Here is a 17,217-nt window from a genome sequence, read left to right on the forward strand (position 1 = left end):
AATAAAATCGCCATTGCATAGCACTCTAGCAACGACTCGCACAACAACCGTGGGCACGGGAAGGCAATCAGGCAGAGTTGATCAGTTTTTTTAGTGTATAGCAAGTACCGGTGTACGTACCTGCATCGAAAAAACGTGCCGATTAAGCACAACGCTGCCAACGCTGGTCCCGTGCCCACTGAAGAGTGTGCCAGCTGTTTAAATTCGCAGGCAGAAGTAATGACGTTGACGATGGTGCTGGGTAGACTGGCGGGAGCTGTGCGACGGAAGTTGAATCCAGAAATGGACCATCAGGGTAGGAGCCATTAGTACACTTTAAAACAGAAAGTGGCCAGGGCTTCGACCAGACTGCACTATGAGCCATGTAGTTGCCACCTTCTATTGACGGCTATCAAACTTATAAACAAACCCCTGCATTACACTTGGGCGACACTTCAAAAACATCACCTTGCTGACGCAGTCTTCTTGCAGCGTCGGCCCACTCTTGCTGGTGGTGGCAGCGCGGGCCTGACTTCACGTACTTGTTTTAGGTGCGGTAACACTGGGTCGATATGCGACCGACAAGACATTGACGCCAACGATTGGGACACCTATTCAGCAATGTCGCTGAGACCATTTCATCATAATAGACTGACAACGACGCAGCCGACAGGCACAAGTTCTTGTAGTGCAACGGGCTTTCTTGTCGACGGCACTGATAAAATCGGCGTGCCTACCATGATCACTCGAACGAACCCCACGCAATCAGCCGTCAAACCGACAACGCAACAGCTGCAGCTCATTCACTTGTATATATAATTATTCGCACTCAAAATGCGTCAACGTGCCTTTGAAGTTGAAATGCGCAAGCTTCGGTTCTCTCAAGCCGTGCACGTGACGTTTGAGCCAATATTGATCCTGTTTAGCAAAGGTTGGGTTAGGCCTGACTCTGTCTAGTTCATGCACCTGCTACCGATGGGCCTGAACTTAAAAAATAAACAGTCAGAACAAAGGAAACCACTCTTATAGTTAAGTTGTGACCCTATAGCGATTCGATATCAACTACTCTTCACTTCGCACGGCACGTACACAATAAGCGGCAAGCGGCGACACAGCGTTGTGCCAACATCTTGTACTTTGGTCACCGTTCCCGAACGATGCCAGTCGAATTCACTACGTAGATGGTGGGTCTGTACGTGTTCTTATGCTGACACATTTCTTAATTCCAGAGGAGCACTGTTTACCTCTGAAAGAAGAGACAGTGCATTCGGTACAGCAGCACAAACTCGCTCAATTACCAGCAATGTCAGCGATGGCCTCCACGTTTTCACGAGAGAACTACACGGCCTATGATTGAGGGCTTATGCCAAGCACAGTTTTCTCTTGCTTTGTGGCACGCGCAAACTGTAAGTATGATGAAGTTAAAGGGAAGCTGAAAGCTTTTCCAGAAAAAAATGAGTGAAGAGTAGTACGCCGTGGTTTTCAACCCTCTGAATTCGAATATCGCATTGAAATTGACTGAAAGAAAGCGCAAACATATTTTATTTCGACGAAAAGTGCAGCAGCAGACACGCCCAGCTCGCGCGCCTCGTTTCCGCCTGTGATTGGTCGGGCGCCTCGTGACGTCAACAATGGTGTTCGTCCGGACCGACTGCTGCCGCTACACACGAAGCACGGTGCACAGTAGTTTGGTGGTGTTTTGCTGAGACGGTCATGGAAATTTTCGAGAGCTTGCGTTTCTCTGAGGAGTTCAGCGTTAAGTCCAAACTCTACGAGAGCGATATTGCGCGCGACGGTGACGGGCGACGGCTTCGAGCGACAAAACGGGCCGTCGCTCTAACAAATCGCTCGGTGTTGTCGCTCGATCGCTCGTTTATAGAAATCTGGAACTCGTTGCTCGTCGCCCGGAAATGCTATGAGCGACTAGCCAATTGTGCGAAGCCGAAACTGGATGCACATAACTCAAATACTACTGTTTGTCGCACAGAACGAGCAAACTATTGAATTTTACACGTGCAAGAATAAGAACCTAGTGCAAGACCTTCAGAAATATTTTATGCTCCTTCTTCAGTAAAATACATCAACTTAAATTGATAAAGCATGCGTCACGCTAGTTTCGGCGCGTATATTGCTGCCCTCATACCGGCAAGTCGTCGCTCAAAGCCGTCGCTCGCGTGGAGTTCGGCTTGCAAACGACGAGTGAACGCGACAGCCATCGCCTCACTTGTAGCGCTGTCGCTGTCGCGTGCAAGATCACTTATAAGGGGTTTATACTTGTACATACTAGACGTACTTACATATTTGTACATACTACATGTACGAGCCGATTGCGAAGAGCCAGCCTCTCCAAGAAGCAAAAACTGCTGGTGCAAGCACTGCTTTCCACGCGAACAAAGGCGAAGTGTTAGCAACTCCTTGTGTTGGCAATGTTCTTTGGCGCGTATGTTTTTTGCTAAGCTGCATTCAGCGTTCCAGTGAGTACGTTTCCGGGCAAACAACTGTAGTGTTATGTTCCTGCATGCCTCCTCATAGGACGTAAGCGGTGATGCGATCTTCAGCATTTGTGCGCTGCCCCAAAGCTGTCGGCAATCTACACAGACGGTTTAAACGTGGGAAAAGTTTACCAGCTGTTGTAGCACGTGTAGTATAGAACCTTCATCAGCGCACCATCCGCACGCTACTCGTAACCGGCGAATTCCGTCGGCTACGTGAGATGGTCGGTTTCTTATGTGTGCGAGAGAAGGGGGATTGCAGCGTCTTGGCGTGAGCAGGCTTTCCAAAACATGCAAACTTTACGCTTGCACTGCGTTATGGTAGCTGCATGCAGGCTGTTTCACAACACACATGCGAATAGAAAATTTGCGGCGCTTGGCGATGAAACCTGCGTCAAGGGTGGGCGATAAACATGCACCTTCCGTTCAGCATGCTAAGTATTTTTTTTTAGGAGAACCCAAAGCACGCATTATTGATAAACTCCGGTAGTAATCGCCACGGAATTGTTTAGAGCACAACACTGTTGTTCTTGAGCGCTTGAAGTTGTTTTGCTTCACGGCAGCCTCCCACTTAGCTGAAAGCTTCTTGTCTTGCAGGAACTATTGGAACATCGGAACATCGTCGCGGCTGCTGGTGTTCGTGCAAGCGTAGGCTGCACAGAACGCCGGTATGATCGGCCTACAAGTTCAATTGATGCTGCGCACGTCAGCTACCACTCCTATATACACACAAATAAAGGAATGTAGGGTCGAGCGAAGCAGATTAGGATGGCACGCACGCAGAAATAAACCCGGTCAGGCATGGTCGCGGAGACTGCGAAGGAGCGGAACACCAGTGTTGACGTCACTAAGCTGCAGTTTCCGGTCTCTGCTCGCATCATCAGCGTCAGCAGCAGCGCGCGGCGCTCGACGGGGGGCGGAGCTACAGCGCAATTTTAACCGACGATTGCGTCGCTCCTAAGTGAAAAATCCCCCCCAAAATTTTACCTTCATGGTTTATAAGGTTCCCGCATCCGTATATGAGCGTCTTATTGAATTCGACAGACTCTTCAGCTTCCCTTTAAATAAAAGCGAGAATCAGTAATAACCACCTGTAATATATGTGTTTGGATCGCATTTGCAGTTGTTTAAGTGGCGCGGCCGCTCATATTGACTCGTCTCAGGGTAGAACACTGCGGCTCATATGCGTAGATATGTATGTTTTGCTACGTTTTGAGATTATTTCATATCAGCAATGCGCCGTTTCCGCAATATATCTGAAGCTAACAGCGATCTGAAGCTGTAGATGTAAACAAATGCACCGCTTTGGCAAATCCGACATGGAAGGCTGTGCTTGAAGGCTTCTTGAATATGCGAAATGTTTAGTGAATTTGTATAAAAGGAATACAAAAAGCAATGCGCAAGTGCAGACACCAGCGACAACAAACTCCAAAGCAGCTGCGTCACCAGATGGAACTCGGCGTGCCTTTATCGGCCGCACTGTAAGCACAACAGCGCACTCGGGCCTGCTCATCCAGTAGTAGATGAGTGAAAGACATGCTGCTTTGGATAAACCATTAATAATTAATTGCAATCCACGAAACGCACAACCAATGCACATTCAACATAGGCACAGGTACACAAATCAACCGGAGAAATCCCCGGCACCCTTCCAAAACATTTCCAGTGGTATGCGGCAGAGGGCAGCACAGGAACATGAAAAAGGTGAATTGCGCACAGTGCAACTAAGGCGCGATCCGAACAACGATCCCCAATAGCGCCCTTGGTTCATTGATTGATTTGGAGAAGTTTTTGACGTATTTTTTACGTGATGTATATATCAAATTCTGGCTATATCGAACCATTTCATGATCGCCGCACTGTTCGATATATTGAGATTCGACTTATTCAGCAGAAAAAAAAAAAGGAGAAATAATAGAAATAACGAAGTGATACATAAAGGAGAGCAACAGCTGAAGGTCCAAAACACCATTATCCTATAAGAAAAACAATCTGAAAACCACCAATACGTTAGTACAATGATAAATTGTGTAAGAGAAGCATGCAACCCCCTGCAGCAAAAGGCTTAGCTTCTCCATAAAAGAAAAATTAGGAACACAGCTGTTACATAACTAAAAATTGATTTAACATATTGTTCTCCCTCTTGAAAATGACTTTTGCAAATGGCACAAGGCTGTTATAATTAGAAAGTATCATCATTTTTTTCCCCATTTTCCTTGAATAAATAAGCAGCATGCAGTCGAAGTACAACCATGGTATGCCATATGAATTATTCGAGTAGAATAACTATACCATATTTCCGTGTGAGTTAGACTACAGCCAATTCATGTATAGATTCATGGATCATAAGGAATGTCAGTGTAATTGCAGTTAGTGGTTACCAGGTACCACAGCACACTTGGCATGCACTATAACGACAGAAAGCTAAGCTAGTTGGTAAAGATTCATTATGCAGAAAAGAGGTGAGGCATGCAGACAGGGCACAAGAGTAAAGAAGTGGAACACGGAATTTGTGTTGTCCACTTCTCTACTCTTGTGTCCTGTCTGCGCGCCTCACCTCTTTTTTTTCATAATGGCATGCACTAGTCAACCAAGTGCAGTGGCACTGGGCCACACCATCCTGCTGAGAGTGCTGAGCCACTCATAGCAGTGTCAAATCGGCCCTTTCCTTTTAAACCATCTCAATGCTTTTCACACACTCAGCCTGACACCAGGTAACAGGATTCTACATTTCTCGCATTTTTGAAAACCTACAGCACTCCTTATAATGCAATCAGGCACCACGAAAGCCCAAAGCGTTGATTCAGGTGATGCTGGAGACAAGCTGCTACATCTATATCTCCGTAGCGTTATCTGGTTCGTGTTAATACACTGGGCTCAACATAGCAGCAGTGGTTAATTGCATTGGCCCCTGCAGCTGTACTACCTAGGAAACATGTTGCAGTGAGTGCACATCTTAAAGTGGCCACTTCAAGGGGAATTTTTGTTTTTTGCACACTGAAGACAGTGAGGTTTAGCCTTGTAGATGCAAGTTAGACCCCTACATGTTTCAAAAGAGGAAAATTTGTCAGCCCTCCTGAAGGCACATGAGACGATGCTATGTGGGGCTGAAGAGTGAATCGTACTTGGAAGATCACTCTCTTGCTGGCTGGCTTGAGCATCCTAAACGTGAAAAAGAGGACAGAATCTTTACAACTACGCAAACACATTGCTTATTACTTACCCCGCATTCAGAAATGTGCCCTTACTTGAAGCCCATGCTTGACTTTGTCACTATAATGACAGGCATGAACATGCCCTAGACACTAATTTCTTTTCCTTGGGCACATTCACATTGGCCTTTATCTTGACCAAATCAAGCACGGGCTTCAAGTTCAGGCACATTTATGAATGAGGGGGTAAGACATAGGGAGTAGTCCAAGCTGCCTAATGTAACTGGTTTTCAGCTTCTCTAAACTCAGTGATTAGGTTAAAATCACAGAGTTGAAATCCACAGCTATAGCATCTCCTTTATCATGGAAGCAAATCTAAGGCATCTGCTTAAACAGTAGCACTGACAATGAAATGTATCCTCGCAAGCAGTAGAGCACAGTGAAGCTTTATATAATGTGCAAAGGGAATGATTGTTCAAGAACACGTGAAAGTACATGGCTTGTGCCTACATATGATACAAGCATGTAATACTGCACGCTCTACACAGGAGCTATGTAAACTTACAGAGGAACAACAAAGCGCACAAAAGATCACTTAGCTCTACAGACAGCCCTTATTACAAAAGACCTCCACCGGCAGACAGAACAAAAGCAATACATGAATGGGGACTACCTCACAACACCGAGCATCACTATCGAAAACGTGTGCCCGAACCACTGAAACTATTGTGCCGTTATGCACGAAACCTGCAGACTGCAAGAAAGACCAAGACGAGTATGAGAAGCTGAACTGAAACACGGGACAAAGGGAGAAAGACAAGAACGTCGCTTTTCTATCGCCATTTGTTTCAAGTTGCAGTTCAGCTGTTCAAACTCATCTTAACCATGCACCAATTGGCTCCAGTTTAATACTATTCCAACAAGAAACACAGCCCACATGCCTTGAAAGGTATTGCCACAACCGTTGTGCATTTGCATTATGCATCAGCTCTTCTGGCCCATGCTAAGCACTCATTACCGGCATAGAAGAGAAGAAAGTTTGAAAAAAAATTGCCGGCATACCTTGAAAAGCATGTGCCTCCTGGCGACCGTACACCACTGCAGACACAGTGAGAATAAGAAGTGAAGTGTCACAGCACATCAGCACCGCAACATAGAAGTGGTTCGTTGTGAGAAAGGAAAGGTTGCTACTATCTTGCTATCTTCTGCAGCCCTTGAGGGAGCACGGCATAGAGGAGCACAGCTCAGCGCCAGCACTGGAACACCAGCCCGCACATGCCAAGCACTCGCCAAGCACATGCCCGCATACGCTTGCTTGCTGTGCCATTGCAATGGCTGCGCTTATGGCAGTTATGGTGACATATGGCAGGCGACTGTGAGACTAATTGATAATTGGCAATAATGCTATGGAATGCAGGCTTGGAGGGACGCCTGACACCGGCGAAAGATGCGGAGAGCGAGTGGGGCTATACTAATCCAGGTACAACCAAATTAGGAAGGCCCACTAAGCTTGAACAAAGACACTCCCACACCAGAACAGGAATTGGCCTCCCTGGTGCAGTATTTGGCCACAACCTTTCTAATGATATCTTCAATGAACCAATGGCCCTCAGTGCCCAGCGGCTGCGGAGCACCTGACCAAGGCAGCGGTCAGACTTGCAACGCAGCAGAGGGTGCTAAGAATCTCTGGGTCCAGACAGGCCACCAATGGAAACTGACCTTTGCAACATTTAACACCCGAATCCTCTCGAGTGAGGCTAGCTTAGCAGGACTCTTTGAAGAACTATCAGACTTTGGGATATTATCGGCCTTAGTGAGATTAGACGAACTGGTGAGGCTTACACATTGCTGAATAATGGCCATGTCCTCTGCTATAGAGGTCTCCCAGATAAGAAGCAATACTGGGTAGGATTCCTAATCCATAAGGACATAGCAGGAAACATTGACAAATTCTACAGCATCAACGAGAGGGTAGCAGTAGTCGTAATCAAACTCAATAAGAGGTATAGATTAAAGGTAGTACAAACCTATGCTCCAACGTCCAGTCACGACGATGAGGAAGTAGATCAGTATTATGAAGATGTTGAATTAGCGATGAGAAAAGTACAAACGCGGTATGCAGTAGTAATGGGTGACTTCAATGCAAAAGTGGGGAAAAAGCAGGGGGTTGAACAGGCAATTGGCACTACAGTGTCGATTCTAGAAACGCTGGAGGAGAGATGCTGGTATAATTCGCAGAAAGGAATAAGCTGAGAATAATGAACACCTTTTTCAGGAAGCGTAGCAACAAAAAATGGACCTAGAAAAGCCCTTATGGTGAAACAAGAAATGAAATTGATTTCATACTTACTGCCAATCCAACATAGTGCAGAATGTAGAAGTGAGAGGTAGGGTAAAGTGTAGTGATCATTGGTTAGTGAGGGCCAGGATTCATCTCAATTTGAACAGAGAAAGAGTAAAATTGGTCAAGAAAAAACAGGTCAACTTAGAGGCAGTAAGGGTAAAAGCAGACAAATTTAGGCTGGTACTTGCAAACAAATATGCAGCCTTAGAACAGAGAGATGATGATGATGACATAGAGGTAATGAATGAAACCGTAACAAGGCTGGCTTCAGAGGCAGCAATTCAAGTGGGAGGCAAGGCACCAAGGCAACCAGTAGGCAAGCTCTCCCAAGTAACAGAGGACCTAATAAATAAACGACAAAGAATGAAAGTGTCTAACTCAAGAGATAAGATAGAATTCGCGGAACTGTCAAAACTGACCAACAAAGCGAAAATAAGTGATATTAGAAATTATAATGTGAGAAAGGCTGAAGAAGCTGTAAATAATGGACGCAGCCTGAAATCAGTGAGAAGGAAACTTGGCATAGGACAAACCAAGATGCATACACTGAAAAATAAGCAGGGTAATATCATCAGCAATCTCGAAGGTGTAATAAAAGCAGCCGAAGAATTCTATACTAACCTGTACAGTACCCAGAGGACTCGGGAGTACTCTATTCGAAACAATAATGAACAGTATACAGAAACTCCTCCTATAACTACAGATGAGGTCAGAAGGGCCTTGCAACGCATGAAACGGGGGGAAAGCGGCAGGAGAGGATGAAATAACAGTTGATCTAATCAAAGATGGAGGAGACATAATGCCAGGAAAACTGGCGGCGCTCTATACGAAGTGTCTATCAACTGCAAGGGTCCCAGAAAACTGGAAGAATGCAAACATTATACTAATCCACAAAAAGGGCGATGTTAAAGAACTGAAAAATTATAGGCCCATTAGCTTACTCCGAGTATTATATAAAATATTTACCAAACTAATCTCCAATAGAATAAGGGCAACATTAGACTTTAGTCAACCAAGGGAGCAGGCTGACTTCAGGAAAGGATACTCTACAATAGATCACATCCATGTCATTAATCAGGTTATCGAGAAATTCGCAGAGTACAATAAGCCTCTCTATATGGCTTTCATAGATTATGAAAAAGCATTTGATTCAGCTGAGATACCAGCAGTCATAGAGGCATTGCATAATCAAGGAGTACAGACCGCTTACGTAAATACCGTGGAAAATATCTACAGAGATTCCACAGCCACCTTAATTCTACACAAGTAGGAAGATACCTTTGAAAAAATGGGTCAGACGAGGAGACACAATCTCTCCAATGCTATTCACTGCGTGCTTGGAAGAAGTGTTCAAGCTATTAAACTGGGAAGGTTTAGGAGTAAGGATCGACGGCAAATACCTCAGCAACCTTCGGTTTGCCGATGACATTGTTCTATTCAGCAACACTGCCGACGAGTTACAACAAATGATTGAGGACTTTAACAGGGAGAGTGTAAGAGTGGGGCTGAAGATTACTATGCAGAAGATAAAGATAATGATAAATAACCAGGCAAGAGAACAAGAGTTCAAGATCGCAAGTCTGCCTCTAGAATCTGTGAAGAGTATGTTTACCTAGGTCAACTAATCACAGGGAACCCTGACCATGAGAAGGAAATTCACAGAAGAATAAAAATGGGTTGGATCGCATACGGCAGACATTGTCAGCTCCTGGCTGGAAGCTTACCGTTATCATTGAAAAGGAAGGTGTACAATCGGTGCATTTTACCAGTTCTGAGATATGGGGCAGAGACTTGGAGACTGACAAAGAAGCTTGAGAACTAGTTAAGGACTGTGCAAAGAGCGATGGAACGAAGATTGCTAGGCATAACGTTAAGAGACAGAAAGAGAGCAGTTTGCATTAGAGAGCAAACAGTTATAGACAATATTCCAATTGACATTAAGAGAAAAAATGGCGCTGGGCAGGTCATGTAATGCGCAGATTAGATAACCGTTGGACCATTAGGGGGACAGAATTTGTGCCAAGAGAAGGGAAGCGCAGTAGAAGATGGCAGAAGACTAGGTGGTGAGACGAAATTAGGAAATTTGCGAGTGCTAGTTGGAATCGGTTGGCGCAGGACAGGGGTAATTGGGGATCGCAGGGAGAGGCCTTCGTCCTGCAGTGGACATAAAACAGGCTGATGATGATGATGATGATGGTGATGATGATGATGATGCTATGTAAAATCTGTTTAACTCATTTAACTTTTCTAACATCTCAAAACGTCATTTCTCATTTATTGCAACATTTGTGGCATGCTTCCGGCTCCTTGCATTTGACGCACATGGCCTCCAAGACTTCGTGTCAAGTATTGGAGGCCACACAAAAACTTGCACATGTGAGGTTTGTCGCCGTTTTACAACATTTGGTGGTGCTTAACAAAAGTAGAGTCCCTTCATATAATTTCCATGAGCTTTTTTTCTGCTATATATCAGTTAATTCGTGAATATACTCTACCCTGTTTTTCAATTATCAGTTAATTCCTGAATATACTCTGCCTTGTCTTTCAATTACTTTTCCGAAGTTGAAAAAAGGTCTACAATACTCAGAATCTGCAAGACAAAAGTTTTGGGCGCATGTAGTACATTCTTCTTTCACTTCGCCCACTGCTTGTGCATTTTGTTGTACTGAAAAAGCATACATTTCATGTGCAAAATCCATTTTTTGAAGTAGCAACGATCGATCGATGTCCAGCAAGAGGATGGGACGTCTTATAGACATCCATTACATGTGAACTGATTATACAGCGTGATATAGTCGCACCAACTACAGGCACCAACTGTGTAGCATCATCCACGTCAAAATCATAGAAGGGCATATATAATGCAAAAGTTTTGGGGGGCCTACAATGCACGTCTAAAGTACAAACTTTATGGGGTTCCATGGACATCTAAAACTTTGTGCAATGTACGTCTAAAGTACTGTTTGTAGAGACGTTCTATAGACATCCAAAATTTTGTCCACTGTACGTCTGATGAATGAACTAAATGGATGTTCAGTGGACATCCAACTTTGATGCCATTGTATGTCCCTTAGATGTATGTGCATGTAAAGGATGTTCATAGGACATTCCATTTTTTCCTGGATGTTTGAATCAATCTGGTACATCTATTGGATGGTTGTGGCTATCTGGGATCGCCCTTGCAACTTTATACGGGTCTCTCCTAAGCTTTTCTTCTATGGAAGGGTCAGAAATGCTGATCGGGGCGCTGCTGCATGATTTGGCACGCTGCTGAGAGCATTGTTGGGGTGCGGTATGTTCGAATTCGATTCAATTCCATGTTTGATTGTGTACAGTAAATGACGTAAAGTATTCAAAAAGTATTTGAATAGTATTATGATTTTCCAATAGGGACAATTTGATTCGGGTTCAAAATTAAGCATCGACTGTTAGAGTCGATTTTCGAAAATTTCGAACCGAAGTTGGTGACAAGCAACTAAGAACGGTCATTACTAAGCTGTAACACACTCCTAGTCGCACAAACACCTTGTGTCAGTAGATTCAATAAGTTGCTTTCTGCGACTACTTCTCCTTCGCGCATTCCACTACACATAACTTCGACGAGGACACTGGTTCGTGGAGGAAGCATAACGCTTTTGGCGGAAACATGAAGCGTGTCATCATGTCAGTTGTTGTAGTACCCCTCCATTGCTCAGTTGGCTGAGAAGATGACTACACCTCCCCGTAGGTCAATAACAGCGCCGTATTCTTGCAGAAAGTCGACCCCAAGAATGACGTCACGGGAGCATTCGCTTGGACAAGGCAGCTGGCCATGAATGTCGATCCTCAAATTCAAACTCTAGTCGCGCAGGTTCTCAGTGGAGTAACAACGTGACCACTAGCCATCTAAACCTGTAAGCCATGCCAAGGGGGTAATTACTTTCTTCAGAAGCATCACCCTCTTCCCACTTAAAATAGAAAAGTCAGCACCGGTATCCACTGAAGTGCTAACCGCATAACCATTGATCACCACCGGTATGTCGAGCGAAAGCCAGTCATTCCATTCAGTTGCAGTTGACATCGGATCAGTGCCCATCTTTGTTCGCGTCGATTGGAGGTCTTCAACACGTCGACTACCAGCAGCCTCACCTCCGAAGATCGCTAAAGTTTGTTTTCCCAGTGTGAACTTGGCAATCGTGCACTCAAATATCGCTGGGGTCGTGGTGAGTAATGCCTTGGTGACTGCGAGCGTGACTGTCACCTGGTAGGCGGTGGCATGCGCTGTTGAACCAGACAATCTTCAATATCCCGGGGTCGTTGGCCAGGTCGGGGTGGCGGTGAGTAGGAGGAAAAGCCCCGCAGCCCGAGACGACAGTATGGGCACTGGCGGTACAAATGATCTGCTTCACCACAGTGGAAGCACAGAGGATGGCGGTCCGGTGTGTGCCGAACATCTGACTTCCGAGGGGTCATGCATCGATTGTCGGCATAGTGTATTGGCTGCTCCGGCTGAAGCACAACAGGAGGAGCAGCAGAGGAAACGCTGGAGGCGTGCGTCATTCTGCGATGTATTGTACCAGTTGGGCTGGTGAAAGTGCAACTTGATGAGCGGCGTGAACCAACAGTGGAAGTGATGAAGCAGGGAGTCTCAGGGATTCTGCGTAGGTCGCATGGCAGTGTTCAGTAGGTTCAGGCGTGGCGTTAGCAAGAGGAAAGGTGGACTGGAGTGCTTGGTGCACTTCATCTTTTTCAACACTCGCAATGGAGCTCACCGTAGCTTGCAACGCGCCGTAAACCTTCTGCATTTCTTCATGTACAACACTGCAGATGAGTTCTCGGAGGTTGTCATTGTTGCTTCTGGCGGCCGTGAAAATATCAGAAATGGATGTCACATTCACTTGCCACTCGTAGAAGTTCGATCGCTGCTGAAGCATCATTTCCATACTTACAGCCTCAGATAAAAATCCGGCGACAGTCTTCAGGGGGCTCTGCACAAGACCATTGAAGAGCTGCTCCTTCACTCCTTGCATCAGGTGATGCAACTTCTTGTCTGCAGTCATTCCAGGGTCTGCTCGTGTGAAGAGGCCTGTCATGTCTTCGACGAATGCGGTAACACTTTCGTTGGGAAGCTGGACATGTGCCTCAATCATGCGTTCTGCTCGTTCGTGGCGATCAGCACGAACGTACATGCACTACGTACACGCAAAAACACACGAAAAGTGCCACACGATTTCGTGTTTTGTAGGCTTTCTTTAATGCTTGAAAAGAACTTTTGCAGAGATTGAGCATCCACTGGAAATTTGTCGTAGCCCAACACAGTATGGGATTCTTTTTAGTTATAGCATTATATGGACACAACAATATGGAATATTCTTGGCATACTAAAATACGGCAAGATTCAACCTGAATACCACAGTTTTAAAAAGCTGGCTCTCACTGCAACGCAAGTTGTTGTATTGGAAATATGCGTGGCATTTTGTAGCGGTATACGACTACTAGCACCAACACTGGCAGGACTGGCACGATGCAACAGGCCGCACCTGTGCATTTTGATCAAATGGTCATGATAGGGCAATCTTCGTCTGCTTGAGCCTCTGATAAGTGCAGCTTGATGTAGTATGAGCACATACGAGCACTAGGCACTGCTCTTCAGCTTGGCAGAGGGGCAACACAAGGTACGCACTTGCTGTTGGTGCAAGGCACTGTAGACAATCTCGCATCTGAGTGATACCCAAAGTGACTGATGTACGAGAGGGAAAATGTGTGCGCACCTTGTGATATCCTAGGAAGGTCTCTCTACACTCACTCTCGCAGTCACACCAATTGCACTGCCACGACCTGAAATGTGAAGGCGCGATTCCTGATAACACAGTCAGTGCCCACTGGCTCTTCCAGGGCACAGCAACAGGTGACAGCCTGGCTGTCTCTCCATGCTGCCGTATGTGAAAAAGGCAAAGGCACAGGAATGGCAGAATAGGCGAATAGCAATGGGGCAGCCCTCAAACCTCAAAAGCTTTAGTATGAGCAGTTGATTAACCTTATCAAGTGTTGTGTGCCATGTGCTGCTAGTCCACAACTGACTTAGTTCGTGTCACAGCATGCAAGCTGTTTTCTTTGACTGTGTCCCCTGTTTTGCTTCAAAAGACCATCACATTGGAACAGAAGGCAGCCATCATAAAGGCTATCACATCAGATGCTAAAAAGTTGTGTTGTGCATGATGAAAATTCTTTTTCTGTCTTATTAAAATTTCATTACATATGTGGTCGTCTGGTGGTTCCACAGGCCACAATGCTGTCTTCTATGCATGTTTAAAGTTGTGTGCCTCATTGAGCATATATTGCAGTAAAAAGCAATAATTGATATAACAAAGTCATGTATATAGCAATGTAATTTTGGCTTTCTGTTCAACTTCTTTATAATAAGGTTTTACTGTATCTTGCACAGTACTTATGTAAGGAAATTAGAGCAATGGATGGATTACTTGAATTTCCAGATTTGTGAAGTGGAATCACCTTGCCTGTTTTTCCATCTACGGGTAAATAACTGTCGTTCAGTGATTTGTTGAAGATGTATTTTAGTATTATTTACCTATATTTATTAGTATTCAGCGAGAATTTAGAAGTAATTCTGTCTATACCACCACATGAGGATGACTCACCAGCTGCAATTGGTAAATTGCAACGTGTACTGTTATTTAACTAATTAAGAAGTGAATTACTGAATGTTTTTAATTAGTTACATGTGTGATTCGATTTCTTGTCCCAGTAATGTCCACCTCTTCGAATAATCGAGCTCAATGACAAAAATTATGCTATCTGCCACAGGCGATTTTTAAAAAATTATGTAAAACTTAAAATATTATCAAATCGTATGTTAGCAGGGTGCTGTAACCATCTTTATTTAAGATTCAAACATTGTCCTCCGTGACAATGGGAACACTGGCCAGAGTCCGTGACATAGTAGAGCAAATAATTAAAATGGATACCATAATCTTGCACCCTAAGGCCACCTGGGTAAGTAGGTCATACTTTCCGAACAGACCTGTATTTGGTTTAAAGGAGTATTGAAATGAAATCTTGTCTCTCTAGTTTTTCTTATTAGGTAGCTGTGATCTTTTTAATTTCAGTATGAAATTCTCTATTTTCAATTTTCAATTGATTATGTGACCCTAAATGCAATTAGTTCAAGACATATTCCAAGTGCGACTTTAGCTGTGAAGAATCATGGAAATCGGAGGTAGTGGATGCATCACTAACCAGTGGTGTGCATGCCAGCCACCCAGTATGGGGGTTGAAGGCCACACTGTGACCATGTTGCTTAAAGCCTAGCACACACCATCAAGTCGACACATCCATTGTCCTTTACTCTGTGCTTCTTTGTATTTGGCAGAGGATAAGCTTGGTCTTCTGCTGTCACCTCCTGGAACACAGTAGTAGTGCTATAACCTGTTTCATTCCCAGACACACACCGCACTTAGTGTGCATTTTGAATTTGTTGCATTCAAAGCTGTTGCAATTGCTTTGCTCTCAAGCAACTGAGGCTTCATTCCGTACTTGCTACGTTGACAGCTTGACAGCTATTCATTAAAAAAAAAAAGACAAAAAAAATTTTGTGTCCCTGTCTCTGCATTAACATGCAGTGTATTTCAGGACTGAATGCTGTATACTAATGTTGCTACAGTTGCATTTTTATGCTGTGCTGTGTATCATGCCAACACAGCATAGAGCAGGGTTCTCTCAACGGTGAGCAGCAGTGGAAATGCCACCCACTACTCTGGTTTACCACCCTCCGCTCTGATTTACCATTTACCGCTCCGGTTTACCATCCACCGCTCTGGTTTACTGCCCACCACTCCGGGTTTGCCACCCGCTGCTCCAGTTGACCGTTCAATATTTCGAATTCCTTTTTAAAATTTTATTATTTTAAAAATTTTGTTTCTTCTCTCTCTGTCTTTCCTCCACGATCCTCAAGTTTTTCTTTATCACGTGGAGAAATATTAGAAAGAAAAGTGCCATGGAAGTTCAGAAAACCACAATTTCCTAGTGCGCTGTTGACAAAAATTGGGTTAAAAACCTGCCATCTGGCTGTGCCATTGCACAGTGGAGCGTGCAACTAGTGCAACTCTCCGTCGACGCAATGCCACTATTTTGGAACTATTGCAAAAAGGAGAAATCTGAGCTTTAGATAGCCACAGCAACGTATTTCTCCATGCAGAAATAACAGCAAACCAAGCAAACATAAAAAAATTTAAAATAATAATGTGATTCATTATTGCTGCCACACGGACACAGGAAGTGCTCCAATTGGCTGATGCAGATTTGAATCACTGCCACTTGTTGCGCCCACATTTTGACAGTGGCAAGCAGTAGAACTTTGTGTCCAGGAAAAGTTTGGCGAATGCACTAGGATGCATTGCTGACTTGTATTAGTTTTGTTAATGCATCCAAAATACAAAATTGATGAATTTACATATCAAAATAGCAGAATGGTCATATTGCCGCAGAGAGCTCTCCACATGCCAGTTACGAGCACTCTCGTGAGGCACCTTTCCAAGCGTCTCATCGCTAAAACCCATTACTTGTCGCATCGCCATTAGAAGAGTGCCAGCAACGCCTCGCGCATGGCGATACAGCGCGTGTCTCCCGTGCACGCGCTCACGGGAGCGCCCGAGTCTGCTTTCCAATGAGAAGCCACGGCGTGGCTCTTGGCCTTCGGGGCGCGTGAAAAGTGCGTTCGGCGGAGAGACGCGGTTGGCTGTGGAATAGGCTCCTGTTAACTCTTCCTTTAAAGTGTGTGAATGCTTAATATTGGAGTTTCCGGGCACAAGTTCGTCCAAAATAAACCAGTGTGTTTAGTCTGCTTCATTGAAGAGTGCTACACTATCGAAAAAAAAAAAGCGAGAGAGGTTTCGTTCATCTTGCAACCGCTCCCCAGTTGCAAGATGTCCACTCCTCAAAAATTTCTGGGGAGAACACAGGTATAGATAATTCATAAAACATAGCTGATCAGCACAAATACAGGGGAAAAAAAAACAGTTTTCTGCAAACATTTTTATTATTATTATACAAAACACGTTACAGTTACACTTCCAACCCACCATAGTAGCATAGTGGCTTTGGCATTGCGCCGCTAAGCCCGCAGGCACGGGATCAAATCTCAGCCATGGTGGCCATATTTTAATAGGGGCGAAATGCAAGAACGCCCATGTATAGTACATTGGGGGCACGTTAAGTAACCCCAGTTGCTCAAAATTAATCCAGGGTCCCTCCA

The 17,217-nt window shown here is 44.7% G+C and overlaps 1 protein-coding gene across 1 annotated transcript in view; it reads left to right on the forward strand.

Annotated features, from left to right (window-relative positions):
- Positions 1–17,217, forward strand: part of LOC142565900 (WD repeat-containing protein 11-like) — a 293,411-nt gene that overhangs the window by 209,105 nt on the left and 67,089 nt on the right. The gene's annotated exons all lie outside the window — the stretch shown is intronic.

Source organism: Dermacentor variabilis, unplaced genomic scaffold (assembly GCF_050947875.1).
Source record: "Dermacentor variabilis isolate Ectoservices unplaced genomic scaffold, ASM5094787v1 scaffold_12, whole genome shotgun sequence".
In the NCBI taxonomy this organism is placed as follows: domain Eukaryota; kingdom Metazoa; phylum Arthropoda; class Arachnida; order Ixodida; family Ixodidae; genus Dermacentor; species Dermacentor variabilis.